The following is an 18150-nucleotide window of genomic DNA, read 5'->3' as shown; positions in this document are numbered from 1 at the left end:
AGATTAATCACTAACAATGATTTATGCCACATTTATATCTCTGACTCAGGAAAGGGCCTTCATTTTATTAATTAATGCAGGCGGTTATCCAATTTGATAATATCATGGACATGCTTAAATGAACCACCCACCCAACATCAAGAACTAGGAACATTACAGGCCTCGGGCACTGTCCCTCAACCCAAGGTAAGAGCACAGGGCTTCTTTGATTTTTTTTTTCCCACCTGATAGTGGGGATTGAACCCAGGAGCTGCATCCTACTCCATTTGATCTTTTCATTTAGATACAGGGTCTTACTAAATTGTCCAGGCTGACTTGAACTTGTGATCCTCCTGCCTTAGCCTCCCGAGCCATCAGCTCACAGGCATGATGACCATCTTGAACCTTTTTAAAAAAGGGCTTCCATGTAGTGATTTGGATGCATCTGAGCCTCAACTGTGACATGATCTCATCACTGATCTTCACATGGTCCTGATTTTATCCCACACTTTTATGTCACACACCGAGAACCCTAAACAGACCGCCACCCAAAAGATAAAATCTTGAACTACTACTCACATTGAACCACAAAGGACGTCATCATTACAGAAAGGTCATTGACTGGAGTTGTGTGCATTCTGCAGAGTGGAAAACAGATGGCAAAGAGAACAAAGAAAGAAAGAGAAGGAAAAATTAAAAAGGGGGATGAATATGCATTATTCTCTGATTTTAAAGAGTCCTCTCTATGTCCAGGTAACTATTAGAAAAAAGGGAGGAAGGACACTTGATCCATTGATCCATGTTTTCCCCTCAATTTCCTTCAATGTTTGTAATCAGGTATTAATTAATTAGTGAAATTATGTATTTCCATTTCTGTTAATAAATTTGAACTCACGACTGTCCCAGAGTAAGAACATTAATTATTATTTCCCTTTGTCTATATGACCCTGACCCAAAGAGGGATCATCCCTGATTGATTAATTTATTCATTAACTTGAGTGTTCCAGGATGGTATTCAAAATGGCCGAATTCCACAGTTGTACTGATGGTGCCATCCCCATTCTAACCCTTGGGTGTGACACGCTTTCATCCCTGGGACACATGGAGCCATTTAAACATTTGTTTCACAACCCAAGGAATACCTAGGAGCAAGCCGTCCACCCAAGGCAAGAACTCCGAGCACTCCTTGTTAGGTCCCTCTGCTGACTGGGGATTTGGCAGCCAAGACCATCATCTGTGAGGATCTGTTGTAGGGTAGAGAGAGCATGAGTTAGAGAGAATGGACTCCCCTAGAGTGCGGCTGTACTCTAATATTCTAATGGAGGCAAGGGAAGCAGGTTGGTGTTAGTCTTAAACTTGGGTCATATCCCTTTTATAATTGGCCGAAAAAGCACCCCCTTTTGGCCAGATTTACTCAGTTATTAATTTTGCATTAAAATAGATGCATGTGAATCCACCATCTCAATCCACAATGAGAGTGGCCTACAGCAGGCTTCATGCTCAACACCTCCACCCTCAGAACCCCTCGAATCTCTGGACTTCACACGTGCAGGATCGGATTAATTTAAATGCTAAGATTCAAAGGAATTTCAGGCCATGAATAATGCTGTATCCTACTTTATTTATCCATTTATTGATAAAATAGTTGGGCCACCTATTTCATTCCTTTTAAAGAAGGACAACAATGTTTAAACTCTCAGAAATCTGAAAATAAGCTATATCGTGCCTGTCTACATTCTCCTTACCATCTTATAAGAACCAGAATTCTTTCTGGAGAGAAGCATCATCTCAGGAACAAGTTAAACCATCACATCTATCCCATGGCACTTCCACCAAGGCCCCCCTGCGTTCTCCCTTCTAGCGAACTGAACTGATCATCACACCCTGGCAGGACCACAGGGATAATGGCTCTCCAGGTACACTGCCTATCACTCAAGTGCAAGGGACAGTGCGTCTGGGTAACAGAGGTGGTGAGCCCAACAACTCCTGACCAATGCTGACCACTGACTGTTAGCATGGAAGCAATGTTCAGCCTTTCATACAGAAATGGCTTTCCTGTTTAGTAATGAAATAGCCAGGCGACCACAGATAACCAGAATGTAAACACTGAAAGCTCACACATTTCTGAGAGATCAACAACAACAACAAACGCAGGGGTCTCAGCTGCTGGGAGGCCGCGTGGCACAGCAGCCGGCTGCACCCCACGAGCTAGAGGTGGCCCAGGCACAGCTCTGCTCCGTCATCCCTACTTCTTGAGCTCTTCATGCCACTGACTCACTCCTCATCTCATCACCAGCCATGAGCCACAAGATCACAAGAGCTGGGTCGGCGACTGTTTTGAACCCCTGGGTAGAGGATCATTTCCAACAGAACAATAGACCATGCTTATTTTATGTTGAGCTTAAACTTCCTGAAACAGGATTCATCATCCTGACCCAAGCTGCCAGTCACTGGGCCAAGGCAGCCTAAGTCACTCTGCCCACTTGCTCACGAGGCATGGACCCCCTTCCAGGCCCAGGCCATGCCAGGAACTGGGACTACTGCTCACACCTGAGACACCGCAGAGCTCGCAGCCGAGCTGAGCCCCAGCCCTCAGTCCAGTGGGCCCCAGGACCGCTCTGACCAGATCAAGGGCGGCAGAGGTGAGATCCTGACTCCCACCTACCCACCAGGCCTGGGTCCCACCTCTGTGATTCAAGCCATCTCGTATTTACTTGAGTACTTTTCCTGGTACGAAACAAAGGTGAAACATGCAGTGGACCCAGAGCAATGGCCTTGACACTGACTTATCAACAGTTTTGGACTCCTTGCCAGGAGTGACCCCGGTGTGTTGTTGGTGTGTTTGATGTGACATTCATGCGGCTGCCATTCCAGCATGAGATCCGGATGGTCTCTAATGCCTCAGGACCTACAGGGTTTTCCCAGCCCAGGGTAGACCTGATTTCTACTGTGTGGATCTCAGCGCCAGATAGCAATAACCCGTGGCCCACGTCACCCATGCCACCAGCGCAAGGGCATTTCGGACTCTGTGACCACTTTCTTCATCTGTATTTTTATTGACTAATTCATCAGCTCAGTAAAAATAATTACCTAAGAGTCACAAGAGTTTCAGATCCTTGACTCTCTCTAACATCTTCTTACGTAATAACCACGCGGAGCGACGAACACTTCTTTCGGTAATAAGCCTTAGTGTTTCTCTCTGCATTCATCAGCATGGTGTTTTTCCTGTCTCCAATTTTTATCCCGGGGTCAAAGTTTCCTTTCCATGATCATATTTTTTTTTATACTTTTTTAAAACACTGACGCCAAGAGAAGAACTATGACTGTGAACTGCTCCCACAGGTCTCCATAGTTACCGCACAGATGGTTCTCCGGAGCGCAAAGCACAGTGCAGATGACGTCTCCGTCTTTTAAAAAGGCTGAGGGAAAAAAGACTGGGACGTCATCTGCGCTGGTCTTTGCATTATTCCACTTAGCCAGTCTATCAGGCACTCAGGGATGCCGTTTAATGTGTCTTCCTTCGCATGGACAATTGTCAGCTGGGCCACCAGCATGGAACGTGGGCCCTGACCCTCCACTAAAGATATTAGAGCCTTACAGTGTCCAGGCCCTAATGGGAGTCAGTGCTTCCAATACAAAAAAGGTTCTCCTGCCTCACAAAATGCTTTTCTAGTTGGACAGTGCTGACCCCGACTCAAAAGCATTTATTGGGTTACTGGATTTTTCATTGACTCAGTTGTAACATTAGAACAAAAATGCGTGTCCACAGAGTGAACCAAGCTCTTTGTGCGACCCTGGCGCCCGTCTGCGGCATCAATTCTAAAGGAGGAAGCAGCTCGGTTGCTTTGCGGTGAGCCTTGGTGTTCTGCAGGGACGGCCAGGCCTGGCTGAGCTGCACCACAGTCGCGACTCACCTAGGATTGGCGTCTCTCCGTTGGTTGCCACTGCATAAAAGACTAGTACGTCTTAAACACTGTGATTCACAAAAATTCAAGAAAAGCATTGATACCACCAACCCACACGTGTGGACTCCTTGTCAAAACAGGAATGCCATCACTGCAACCCTCTGCCCGTGGCACATGTGCCTCAGCACGATGTTCACACCCGTTCCATGTTAACCACGAAGGCGGTGCACTCTCGTTCATATTGTCCTTACACCTAGGAACACACAACCTAAGCAGGGACAAGCACGTGGCTCCTGCACACAGTAGTCTGCAAGTTCCTCACACAGACACAACCAAGGGGCGCGTGAACGAGGAGAACTCACACCAGCCAAGGGTGCCCATTCTGAGGAATGCCCCAGAAGAGATGGCAGCAAAGCTCAGGCCCTCTGCCCGTGGATCCCTGCTGCTCGGCTTTCACAAGTTACTCATTTAATGAGCAATAATGTGGAGTATACGAAGTTCATTTTCTATTAGGAAAAAAAGAAGAATGTTAAACTTCTGATCCACCCAGAAACTGAACATCGTCAACGTTTTACACTGTCCACTCCACCAAGCAGGTGACAGGTATGTCAGGCTACACTGACTTCAATATGAATCAAGAGTATTTCTTGTCTCACCACATATTTTGATAAATTGAACAATGCCTAAATGTATTCATCTTTACTGATTCTCAATGATAAAAGTAAATGACCCCAATGAAGAAAGTGAAACTAATGGCATAAACACAATACCCCAAAGAAACACATTCTGTATTCTGACACCTGCCTACAGGGTCATTTGAAAGACAGAATAGACTTGTTATCTTTTGAGATGGACCTCAAAGTTACAGATACATAAACCACTAGTGGTAATCATCAATCCACAACTGGCCCTCAATTCATTTCTACACTGTCTATTGACAGTCTTTAACTCACTGCTTACTTTAAGCCTATAAACAATAAAATATGAAGAACTTATTATTCCTAGAGTATACAGAATCACTCAGATATTAAAATTTTCATTTATATTTAATATTATCTTCAGCATTAATATGCATTAGCAATAGAAAACTTCATACCAATGGAACTTTACCATTTTTCTCTTTTTATTCTCACGTTAATTCTTGATTCTTTCTAACATTGTTGCAATTTTAAATATAAAATAAAAATATGCAACCCCAAGTAAAGAATGAACCAGATTTCTTCTGTAGTGGACCTCAGAGTCGCAAAAACACCTATTCATTAATTGCAATTCATGTCAACAATAGTCATCATTAATTCTGGATTTGTACTTCTTTCCCCATCATTTCTATACTGTCTGTTGATTGATTTATTATTCACTGACAATAATTTGATATCTGTTCATTAAAAAATACAAAAAAAGCCATGATTCTATATATGGAATCATTGTAACAATGATGTGTCTGTTTCATGGATTACCCTAAGTTCTTAATAAACAATTGAATGCTTCCTGTCTCTACCACAACCTTGACTGAAGTCGAGTGGTGTTATGATTTGGATTTGGGATGTCTACCCAAAACTCCTGGATTAATTAAGAAATGGTCACAGGTAAAATGATCAGATTACAAAAGCTGAAACCTAATCAACTCGTTCAAGTCTGAGTGGTAGGACGAGGGAATGATTTCAGGAGACGGGAGGTAGTCATGGTTGGACGAGAGGAATCAAGGAGGGGACAACTTGGAAGGGCTGTGCTTCCTGTCCATCCCCTTCACTCCCACGCTGCTTCCTGACCCCTCCACTAGCTGAGCAGCTTCCCTCCTCCACTGGCTGCTCCCACCATAATGTCACACCTTGGCCCAGGGCAATGGATTTGGCCATCTAAGGACTGAGACCTCTGAAACTGTGAGCTCCAAATGAACTTTTCCACCTCTAAGTTGTTCTTGTAGGGCATGTCAGTTGCAGCAGCAAAAAAAAAAGAAAGTAAAAAAAGTTGACTAAAACAAGTGAAATTAGATACATTTAGCAACCCATGTGTCCTGCTAAACAGACCACTCACATGAGGACTGCAGTGAAGGTCAGGATTCACGTGATCCACAAGCTCCAAACTTGGGCCAACAGCAGTGATCCAGGAGGAGTCCTACAACGAGCCCTTCTAACAGCAGAGAGCAAAGGATGGTAATGAAAGGCACACAGTCACCATGGAGGCCAGATTACCACCCTCATCCACTCTGTCATTTAGGACATTTATTTCACTGATTCTTAATAAGTGAATAATTCCAAACTGAATAATGAGCCAGAACTACAATCTTGACAATGTTCTCAGGATCATCTTAAGCCAAAGAGAGCATGTGGGAGTGATTGCTCTTTGACCTTTGAGTACTTCATACCTCTCCAGATGTTTTCATAATGGAAGAACATGTAATCTTATTCATTTAAATGTACCTATATTTGATAATTCTCTTCTTGATTCAATTACACGAACAGAATGAACATACAGGAACCCTAGAAGCAAACAAATTAACTGTTCTGAACGGATATATAAAAAGATAATTAATAACAGCAGAATTTGAATAAGTAGGAGAACTCAGATCCAGAGGTAAACTCCATTCTATGAAGAAGAGGGCAGAGAAGATAGCAACAAATGAACATGAGTCCACATTCCCAAGGAACACGGAGACGTTGATGCAATTGCCCTTGGAGGGAGATACCAAAGGATCTCAGATGCCGCAGGTATTCCCAGTCCTCACTCATACAGATCCGGATGTCATCATCGATCCAACAGCTTTCCTCCACCTTTCCCACAATGGCTACTCTCAGATTCATTAATTTATACTTGACTGGTACAGTCCCCATGCTAGCCAAACCGTCCCACTCACAATCATTCACCAGGACTCACACTGATGGGCAGCTCCTCTCAGGAGGGTCCTAAGGGCAGCAGACCACAGAGCCATCCTCCTGTCCACAGGCAAAGTCCAATCTGAGGAGCAGAGGGCAGAGAAGGTGACAACTAATGGAGATAAGCCACTCCCTTGACATCTGTCACCCTGAGACTGTTCTGCAATCCTTGTGCATTGCACTCAGGGAAGGACCTCAGATCCAGAGGTTAGTCACTTCCTCCCTCAGAAACCTCCAACAGTCATCATCAATACACTATGGGTCCTCACTTTTCCCCCAAGGGGCTACTCTCTCATTCCTTCACTGAGTAAATCACAACTCGAATGAGGAGAAGCCCTCAGAATGCCACCCCACCAAGTGGGGACCGCTGCCTGCGACTCACACCTCTCTGCAGCCCCTGCCCGCCATGGGCTCATCACACCTCAGCATGGAGCCATCTTCCTGTCCATCGGCCTCGTCCAATCTGAGAACATGAGGGCAAAGAAGAGGGCAAAAATGGATGTGGGCCCCACTTTTCTCCTCTCACAAAGACCCTTTTGTGCCATCACCACCGACTGGAGTGACGGAAGGACCTCAGATCCAGAGGTTAGTCACCGTCCTCACTCAGACACCTCCAGCAGTCATCATCGAGCCCAACAAGTTCTCACTTTGTCCAACCTGTGCTACTTTCTGATTCATAAAGCAATGCGTTGACAGAGGGAATACAAGTTCTACAGATCCCACCCTGTCCCAATAAGGAACATGGAGAAGGACTCACACAGGGCTGCTGCTCCGCCTAAGCAAAGTCCTACGGCTACCAGAATATGGAGCCATCCTCCTGTCCACAGGACGCATCCATTCTGAGAAACACAAGGAAAAGTAGAACACCACAAATGAATACTTGCCCTACTGTGACTCTGGCACTCTGAGACTCTCCATCAATCATCCTTGGTGGGAGATACTGAAGGATCTCAGGTGCCACAGGTATTCACAGTCCTCACTCATACAGATCCGGATGTCATCATCAATCCAACAGCTTTCCTCCACCTTTCCCACAATGGCTACTCTCAGATTCATTAATTTATACTTGACTGGTACAGTCCCCATGCTAGCCAAACCATCCCACTCACGATCATTCACCAGGACTCACACTGATGGGCAGCTCCTCTCAGGAAGGTCCTAAGGGCAGCAGACCATGTAGCCATCCTCCTGTCCACAGGCAAAGTCCAATCTGAGGAACAGAGGGCAAAGAAGGTGGTAACTAGTAAACATACGTCACTCGCTTGCCATCTCTCACACTAAGAAATTTCTGCAATCGTCGAGCATTGCTCTCAGAAAAGCAAATAAGATCCAGAGGCAAGTCACTGTCCTCAGGTATACACCTCCAGCAGTCAACATCGATTTCTACGGGTCCTGATTTTTCCACAAAGGGGCTACGGTCTCATTCATTCGCTGAGTATATCACAACTCGAATAAGGTGATGCTTTCAGAATGCCACCCCCGCCAAGAGGGGACCCCTGCACGGGACTCACACTTCTCATCAGCCCCCGCCCGCCATGGGCTCATCACACCTCAGCATGGAGCCATCTTGGTGTCCATCGGCCTCGTCCAATCTGAGAACATAAGGGCGGAGTAGAGGGCAAAAATGAAGGTGGGCCCCACTTTTCCCTTCTCACAAAGACACTTTTATGCCATCACCACAGACTGCAGTGAGGGAAGGACCTCAGATCCAGAGGCAAGTCACCGTCCTCACTCAGACACCTCCAGCAGTCATCATCGAGCCCAACAAGTTCTCACTTTGTCCAACCTGTGCTACTTTCTAATTCATTAAGCAATGTGTTGATGGACTGACTACAAGCTCTACACATCCCACCTTGTCCCATGCAGGAAAACAGAGAAGGACTCACACATGGCGCTGCTGCTCCACCTCAGCATGATCCTTAGGGCATCTGTCCATGGAGCCATCCTCCTGTCCACAGGACGCATCCATTCTGAGAAACACAGGGCACAGGAGAACACCACAAATGGACACGTGCCCTACTGTGACTCTGGCACTCTGAGACTCTCCATCAATCGTCCTTGGTGGGAGATACCGAAGGATCTCAGGCGCCACAGGTATTCACAGTCCTCACTCATACAGATCCACATGTCATCATCAATCCAACAGCTTTCCTCCACCTTTCCCACAATGGCTACTCTCAGATTTATTAATTTATTCTTGATTGGTAGTGTCCCCATTCTAGCCAAACCATCCCACTCACAATCATTCACCAGGACTCACACTGATGGGCTGCTCCTCTCTGGAGTGTCTGAAGTGCAGCAGACCACAAAGCCATACTCCTGTCCACAGGCCACGTCCGATCTGAGGAGCAGAGGGCAGAGAAGGTAGCAACAAACGGTATATGCTCCCCCTTGACATCTGTCACCCTGAGACTGTTCTGCAATCCTCGTGCATTGCACTCAGGGAAGGACCTCAGATCCAGAGGCAAGTCACTTCCTCACTCAGACACCTCCAGCAGTCATCATCAATACACTATGGGTCCTTACTTTTCCCCCAAGGGGCTACTCTCTCATTCCTTCACTGAGTAAATCACAACTCGAATGAGGAGAAGCCCACAGAATGCCACCCCACCAAGAGGGGACCGATGCCTGCGACTCACACCTCTCTTCAGCCCCCGCCCGCCATGGGCTCATCACACCTCAGCATGGAGCCATCTTGGTATCCATCAGCCTCGTCCAACCTGAGAACATGCGGGCAAAGAAGAGGGCAAAAATGAAGGTGGGCCCCACTTTTCTCCTCTCACAAAGACCCTTTTGTGCCATCACCACCGACTGGAGTGACGGAAGGACCTCAGATCCAGAGGTTAGTCACCGTCCTCACTCAGACACCTCCAGCAGTCATCATCGAGCCAAACAAGTTCTCACTTTGTCTAAACACTGCAACTTTCTAATTCATTAAGCAATGCGTTGACAGAGGGAATACAAGTTCTACATATCCCACCCTGTCCCAATAAGGAACATGGAGAAGGACTCACACAGGGCTGCTGCTCCGCCTAAGCAAAGTCCTACGGCCACCAGAATATGGAGCCATCCTCCTGTCCACAGGACGCATTCATTCTGAGAAACACAGGGCACAGGAGAACACCACTAATGGACACGTACCCTACTGTGACTCTGGCACTCTGAGACTCTCCATCAATCGCCCTTGGTGGGAGATACCGAAGGATCTCAGGTGCCACAGGTATTCACAGTCCTCACTCATACAGATCCGGATGTCATCATCAATCCAACAGCTTTCCTCCACCTTTCCCACAATGGCTACTCTCAGATTCATTAATTTATACTTGACTGGTACAGTCCCCATGCTAGCCAAACCGTCCCACTCACGATCATTCACCAGGACTCACACTTATGGGCAGCTCCTCTCAGGAGGGTCCTAAGGGCAGCAGACCACGGAGTCATCCTCCTGTCCACAGGCCAGGTCCAATCTGAGGAGCAGAGGGCAGAGAAGAAGGCAACTAATGGTATACATGCCCCTCCCCTTGGAATCTCCCACACTGAGACTGTTCTGCAATCCTCGTGCATTGCACTCAGGGAAGGAACTCAGATCCAGAGGCAAGTCACCGTCCTCACTCAGACACCTCCAGCAGTCATCATCGAGCCCAACAAGTTCTCACTTTGTCCAACCTGTGCTACTTTCTAATTCATTAAGCAATGCGTTGATGGACTGACTACAAGCTCTACACATCCCACCTTGTCCCAAGCAGGAAAACAGAGAAGGACTCACACATGGCGCTGCTGCTCCACCTCAGCATGATCCTTAGGGCACTAGTCCAAGGAGCCATCCTCCTGTCCACAGCACACATCCATTCTGAGAAACACAGGGCACAGGAGAACACCACAAATGGACACGTGCCCTACTGTGACTCTGGCACTCTGAGACTCTCACTCAATCGCCCTTGGTGGGAGATACCGAAGGATCTCAGATGCCACAGGTATTCACAGTCCTCACTCATACAGATCCGGATGTCATCATCAATCCAACAGCTTTCCTCCACCTTTCCCACAATGGCTACTCTCAGATTCATTAATTTATACTTGACTGGTACAGTCCCCATGCTAGCCAAACCACCCCACCCAGGATCATTCAACCGGACTCACACTTATGGGCAGCTCCTCTCAGGAGGGTCCTAAGGGCAGCAGACCACGGAGTCATCCTCCTGTCCACAGGCCACGTCCAATCTGAGGAGCAGAGGGCAGAGAAGGTAGCAACTAACGGTATACGCTCCCCTTTGACATCTGTCACCCTGAGACTGTTCTGCAATCCTTGTGCATTGCACTCAGGGAAGGACCTCAGATCCAGAGGCAAGTCACTTCCGTCCTCACTTTTCCCCCAAGGGGTTACTCTCTCATTCCTTCACTGAGTAAATCACAACTCGAATGAGGAGAAGCCCACAGAATGCCACCCCACCAAGAGGGGACCGCTGCCCGCGACTCACACCTCTCTGCAGCCCCTGCCCGCCATGGGCTCATCACACCTCAGCATGGAGCCATCTTCCTGTCCATCGGACTTGTCCAATCTGAGAACATGCGGGCAAAGAAGAGGGCAAAAATGAAGGTGGGCCCCACTTTTCTCCTCTCACAAAGACCCTTTTGTGCCATCACCACCGACTGGAGTGACGGAAGGACCTCAGATCCAGAGGTTAGTCACTTCCTCACTCAGACACCTCCAGCAGTCATCATCGAGCCCAACAAGTTCTCACTTTGTCCAACCTGTGCTACTTTCTAATTCATTAAGGAATGTGTTGATGGACTGACTACAAGCTCTACACATCCCACCTTGTCCCAAGCAGGAGCACACAGAAGGACTCACACATGGCGCTGCTGCTCCACCTCAGTACGATCCTTAGGGCACCAGTCCATGCAGCCATCCTCCTGTCCACAGGACGCATCCATTCTGAGAAACACAGGGCACAGGAGAACACCACAAATGGACACGTGCCCTACTTTGCCCCTGGCACTCTGAGACTCTCGGTCAATCGTCCTTGGTGGGAGATACTGAAGGATCTCAGGTGCCACAGGTATTCACAGTCCTCACTCATACAGATCCACATGTCATCATGAATCCAACAGCTTTCCTCCACCTTTCCCACAATGGCTACTCTCAGATTCATTAATTTATTCTTGATTGGTACAGTCCCCATGCTAGCCAAACCATCCCACTCACGATCATTCAACCGGACTCACACTGATGGGCAGCTCCTCTCAGGAGGGTCCAAGGAGCACCAGACCATGGAGCCATCCTCCTGTCCACAGGCAAATTCTAATCTGCGGAGGAGAGGGCAGAGAAGGTGGCAACTAACAGAGATACGCCCCCCTTGGCATCTCTCACCCTGAGACTGTTCTGCAATCCTCGTGCATTGCACTCAGGGAAGGACCTCAGATCCAGAGGTTAGCCACTTCCTCCCTCAGACACCTCCAGCAGTCATCATCAATACACTATGGGTCCTCACTTTTCCCCCAAGGGGCTACTCTCTCATTCCTTCACTGAGTAAATCACAACTCGAATGAGGAGAAGCCCGCAGAATGCCACCCCACCGAGAGGGGACCGCTGCCCGTGACTCACACCTCTCTGCAGCCCCCGCCCGCCATGGGCTCATCACACCTCAGCATGGAGCCATCTTGGTGTCCATCAGCCTTGTCCAATCTGAGAACATGAGGGCAAAGAAGAGGGCAAAAATGGATGTGGTCCCCAGTTTTCTCCACTCACAAAGACACTGTTATGCCATCACCACCGACTGCAGTGAGGGAAGGACCTCAGATCCAGAGGTTAGTCACCGTCCTCACTCAGACACCTCCAGCAGTCATCATCGAGCCCAACAAGTTCTCACTTTGTCCAACCTGTGCTACTTTCTAAATCATTAAGCAATGTGTTGACAGACTGACTACAAGCTCTACACATCGCACCCTATCCCATGCAGGAAAACAGAGAAGGACTCACATGGGCCTTCTGCTCCACCTCAGTACGATCCTTAGGGCATCAGTCCATGGAACCATCCTCCTGTCCACAGCACACATCCATTCTGAGAAACACAGGGCACAGGAGAACACCACTAATGGACACGTACCCTACTGTGACTCTGGCACTCTGAGACTCTCCATCAATCGCCCTTGGTGGGAGATACTGAAGGATCTCAGGTGCCACAGGTATTCACAGTCCTCACTCATACAGATCCGGATGTCATCATCAATCCAACAGCTTTCCTCCACCTTTCCCACAATGGCTACTCTCAGATTCATTAATTTATACTTGACTGGTACAGTCCCCATGCTAGCCAAACCATCCCACCCAGGATCATTCAACCGGACTCACACTGATGGGCAGCTCCTCTCAGGAAGGTCCTAAGGGCAGCAGACCATGTAGCCATCCTCCTGTCCACAGGCCAAGTCAAATCTGAGGAGCAGAGGGCAGGAAATGGGGCAAAAAATGAAGTTTCTCCCCGCATTTTTTCTGTCATATTCAGAGTGTTATATAATCTTCTTGCTTTTCTTTTAGTGCAGAATCTCAGATCCAAATGCTTGTCTCTTTCCCCACTCATATACCTCTGCATCATAATCCAACAGGATATGTTCTTTTTACTTCCACCCATTGCTAATGTAATTTAAATTCATTATTTCATTAATTTGCTAATTATAAATGTCATTATTCATCAAGTCTGATGTGTCTTGTTTTCTTTATTCTGCATTGGAACCTTTGTAATTTGACACCTCAGTGCTAGTCAAAATTCTCACAGATACACAATCAATCTTCAACTTTCTGTTATTTCTTTAATTACCCAACTTTACATTTTTCATTTTGCTTTACATCTTTTAATAATTCTGTCAATAATTTTATGCATACTACTCCATATCAAGCAAGAATTCCTACCACACCTCAGATTGGTGTATAACTCCTCCTCACAATGCATCGTCTTCCTGTCCGCAGGCCATGTCCAGTCTGAGGTGGAGAGAGCACATGAGATGATAGCTGTTTGTATGTGTTCACTACTGCACTCTGCTTTTTCCTACTATTTGTTCCTTATTTAGATATTCATTATTCTACCTTTCCTCTTCCAGAAAATGTATGTCTGAACTTTTGAGTGAACTAGCTATAAACATTGTTGAATAATGTCTATGCTGAATTTTCTAAATAGATGTTTATTATGTGTCTTTTATTTTTTTAGATTGTTTTAGTGTACGTTAACAGTATACATTGCCTCACCAGGTTTTACTGATACGGCATTTTTTTTACATAACCTATCTTTATATTCTTATATTCTTATATATTGGTTCTTTTATTAATCTTATTACAAAGGAATAAAAATGCATGATATGAGGTACAAGGCAAATACAGGCTATTTCCCTTATCTATCTGTAGGATTTTCCAGATCGAGGGCATGGACCATTTGTATTGATGGGCCTTTGATAAATATTTGCTAATTTTTTCTTCGTTGTACTAGTGATGGCTCTGAGGGCATCACATATGCAGGTAAGAGTTCCATCCCTGAGCTGTATCCAACCCTTTATTGAGGAAGGGAGCAGGGGGAGGAAGGGAGGGAAAAGGAGAGGGAAAAAGTAAGTGGTGGGGATTGAAGTGAAACAAATGATATTCCATGCATGTATGATAAGGGAAATGAACACTGTTATGTGTAACTCAAGTGCTCCACGAAAACATAAAAAATAATTACAACACTGAATATTGACATGTGACAAATATTAGAAGGTAAATATATTTCCCAATCCTTTTTAATTAGAAAAATATACTCACCAATGTAGTACTTTAGACAAAAATAAAAACAGTAACTTTTATTTTGAGATAGGTTCTCACTAAGTTTCTGAGACTGACCTCAAACTTCAAGTCTTCTTGCCTCAGCCTCCGGAGTAGTTGGGAATACAGGCATGTATCACTGTGCATGGCTTGTCTGATATTTTTTAATGATGCTATGTGGACTCTCAAGAAGTTGACTGTACCCAATGATGGGTATATAGCTCAGTGCAGAGCACTTGCCTAGCATGTGCAAGGCCCTGGATTCTAGGATATCCCTAGTACCATACAAACAAGAGAAATAAAATGAAAGAAATGACTGAACTCAAGACAAGAACACTGTCTATATGACTCTTTTTGTATAATCTAATTATGAAAGTAAAATAAAAATCTATGAACAAAAGATAAAAATCAAATACACTCTATATTTCCTACCATCTGTGTGCAGCATCCTCCAAACAGAAAGATTGATTCAGATTTCATTAAGAAACAAACAAAAAAATGATCTCCTCAGAAGAAAGAAGTAACAGGAGAATGTGATACGGCACAGTGCTTAATTTAGCTTAGCCAATCTCCTCTGCAGGCTACTTCAAGGAGATAACAATAAAAAGATTGGGACATTCTGTCTACTGACCCATAATTTCTATCTCCAATTTACATGTCACTTAGATATTTATTAATTTAGGGTAATATTTGCTTACTTTTCTTCTTAGAAAGCTTCAAACATGGACAGAACTCGGGGCAATCACTGTTCCTTAGTGCATACACCATTGTTAGTCAACAAAGCTATCCACCTGCTCCATCTGTCATCCACTCCAGCGCGCACTGGCATTCCCGCTTGCTACTGCTTTAGCCACGAACAATGTTTCACCTCTTCATTTTTATTCACTTATACGTTTGTTTTCATACTACCATTGATATTTTTTGGATGACATTTTCAAAGCTCATGGACAAGACCACGAACCAGCCCTTGGGTATTCCTGTCCCCATCTATGGCATCACACTGAATATGGGCAAGGACTAGATCCTGTGTGAGTGGTGTCCAGTGCTTCACATGGAACATCCACAGCACAGCCTCCCCTGTCTTCTGCATCTCAGGACTGGCCCTCTTTCCCAGCATGCACATCTACTCTTCTTTATGGAATTACCAAACCACTTAAAGCTGGGTCAAGTGGAGGCACCCCCAGTCCCAGCTACTCAGGAGGCTGACGGAGAAGATTCCTTGAGACCAGGAGTTTGAGATCACCTAGGGCAACATAACCTTGTGAGATCCCAGAGGGCAGAGGTTGAAGAGGGGGAGAGAAACCAAGAAGGAGACACATGCAAATCACAAAAAGAGCAAGCTCTTTGATGTCCCTAGAAGTCAATCACATTATATTTACAAAAACCTAAAATCTTTCATGAATGAAACTTAGGCTTCTTTTATACATTAAAGTAAGATTTCATATTAACGTGAAATATTAATCATTGGCATAAACCAAGCAACCACCAAATATGACCCATGCTGATGTCTCTGTTCGGAGCCTGCTGAGGCAAGAGCTCACCACCATAGGGATCACCCTTGAATCAGCACAGGTGCATCCACTCCAAGGAGCACAGAGCAGAGCAGAAGACTGAAAACACTGAGACATTCTGTCAACTGATCCCCAGGCCTCCCTCTAATTACCTAGTCTCCCAGGTTATTTGTGATGATATTTATTTTTCTCTTAACAAATCAAACACTAAATGTATAAATATCTCAGATCAAACAGTATTATGTATTCCCTTTCCATTACTATTTTAGTCAAAGACAATATACACAGGAGGAGGAAGTACATTTGTTCCATTATCATTCATTCCACTTTATGATTAATATTATTTTACTTATTATATAGTTTAACAATGAACACGGTTACCACCTTTATGCATCATATGTTCGATTATGTGGCCACTGATACCATTGATTCCTTGTAACACCACCATGATGAATTCATCAACACAACAGCCTAACACAAGATCCTTGTATGTTCCTGGCAACACTTTTTAGGATGGGTCACATGGAGGGAACAGACTGTCGACTCACCTTGGTCAACATGTTCCGAACACACAGAGAGAGCTGCAGAGCTCCTGCCCCAGAGAGAGTGCTAAAGTCAACTGGAGCATGTCCATCCTGGAAAGTAGAAAACAGAGGAGGGGATAAAACCGGGGCATCCTCCCCAGACCCCTGCTCTGTGCAGAATCTATCATCTAGCCAGTCACACGTGCAAAATCATTCCTTAAAAGGTTGGCATTTCATTTTCTCTTAAGAAAGCGAACAACTTTGAAATTGCCATTGGCACAAGAGTACCTTATAATTCATTCTGTGTTAAGCACAAAAACCAAGCCCATAACTTCTTGCCCAGCATCTCCCTATGGGACCCCTCTGAATGGGGAATGGACAAGAGTCCTTGGCATTGGACCTCAGAGTTTCAGACACATGTAGTCATCATGCTTGACTCACACACCACCAGTCGTCATCATCGGTCCAGGAAGGGGCCATTTGTTCTTGACTTATTTCTAGATGATTTGTTGATTAATTCAGAAATTCACTAATAATAATTTTAAAGCACTATGATCCACAAAACCCATGAGGAATCCTAATATCCCTAACTTGCATATGAAATCATTCTCTGATCAATATCTCCTTTACTGGGCGGGGGCTCTAGTTCAGTGGTAGAGTGCTTGCCTTGCAGGTGTGAGGCCCGGGGTTCGATCCTCAGAACCACATAAAAATAATTAAACAAATAAAGATAGTTTGTCCATCTACAACTAAAAAAAAAAAAATTTTAAAAGTATCTCCTTTACTAAAAATCCTCACTTTTCATAAATGAATTAATAAATAGAGTACTCTGTGTGCACCCTGTGCTTGTCATTGGACCCTAGCGGGCCCTCTCCATATGGCACAGCTTTAATGCTACAGTGAACATCCTTAAGCCAACACAAGGGCACCATGACTCACATCAGTCTCCAAACCCATGAAGGATGCACGAACCATCCCGAGGGAGTTCCTTCCAATGTGTACATCAGAGCTGTAATCAGTGATTCTGAGTACATCATTCCCTTTCTCTCAAGAAAATGAACAACCTCAAACTTGCCACTGACCCAGAACACAAACCCTGTCTGTAATTCACACTGTATCATCATCAGCCAAAGAGCTGCCACTCAAGTGCCATTCATTTCTTATTGCCTTTCATGTTTCCAATGTACATTAATCATTCTTCTGGCCTCATCAGAAAATTCTGTACTTCAGCAATGCTTCATCTATTTTATGTCGACTTATTTATCTATTTGTTCACTGATTCTTTCATTGATCAATAATAATGATAGAAAGACAGTGTGTGAAAACAAAGACAAGATTGTCTTTATGTTGGGCCTCAGAGTGTCATACATACATTTTTAATCTTTGACTCACACTAGCATGTCTTGTTGGCCTGGGGAAGGCCCACAATTTCTTCATTCATTTCTGAATTATTTAATTGATTAATTCAGTAATTACAATTTTAAAACACTATGAATGACAAAGGTCCAAGAAGAGACTTAAGATCCCAAATACTCAACTAGGATCATTCCCATTATACTACATCCCTCTCAC

At 45.2% G+C, this 18150-nt stretch overlaps 1 long non-coding RNA gene and 2 other non-coding genes across 7 annotated transcripts in view; all 3 read right to left on the bottom strand.

The window, feature by feature from the left end:
• LOC124080362 (uncharacterized) overlaps positions 1-18150 on the bottom strand; it is a 104017-nt gene that overhangs the window by 10476 nt on the left and 75391 nt on the right. For all 5 annotated transcript variants that reach the window (XR_009225109.1, XR_009225110.1, XR_009225111.1 and 2 more), the window contains 13 exons: positions 13110-16689; positions 12738-12819; positions 11984-12443; positions 11610-11693; positions 10898-11316; positions 10524-10607; positions 9018-10224; positions 8644-8727; positions 8269-8349; positions 7887-7967; positions 7515-7596; positions 1122-7220; positions 559-617 (listed from right to left, as the gene is read on the bottom strand). This is a non-coding gene — a long non-coding RNA (uncharacterized LOC124080362). The remainder of the gene's footprint in view (positions 1-558; positions 618-1121; positions 7221-7514; positions 7597-7886; positions 7968-8268; positions 8350-8643; positions 8728-9017; positions 10225-10523; positions 10608-10897; positions 11317-11609; positions 11694-11983; positions 12444-12737; positions 12820-13109; positions 16690-18150) is intronic.
• LOC124080412 (small nucleolar RNA SNORD113/SNORD114 family) lies at positions 5112-5183 on the bottom strand. The gene has a single exon (XR_006847693.1). It is a non-coding gene; the product is annotated as a small nucleolar RNA SNORD113/SNORD114 family (small nucleolar RNA).
• Positions 16973-17046, bottom strand: LOC124080413 (small nucleolar RNA SNORD113/SNORD114 family). The gene has a single exon (XR_006847694.1). It is a non-coding gene; the product is annotated as a small nucleolar RNA SNORD113/SNORD114 family (small nucleolar RNA).

Source organism: Marmota monax, unplaced genomic scaffold (genome assembly GCF_021218885.2).
Source record: "Marmota monax isolate L192 unplaced genomic scaffold, Marmota_monax_Labrador192_F-V1.1 WCK01_AAM20220418_F8-fsc00183, whole genome shotgun sequence".
NCBI lineage: Eukaryota > Metazoa > Chordata > Mammalia > Rodentia > Sciuridae > Marmota > Marmota monax.
Note: the sequence above shows the minus strand (reverse complement) of the source record. Positions and strands in the feature narration are given on the sequence as shown.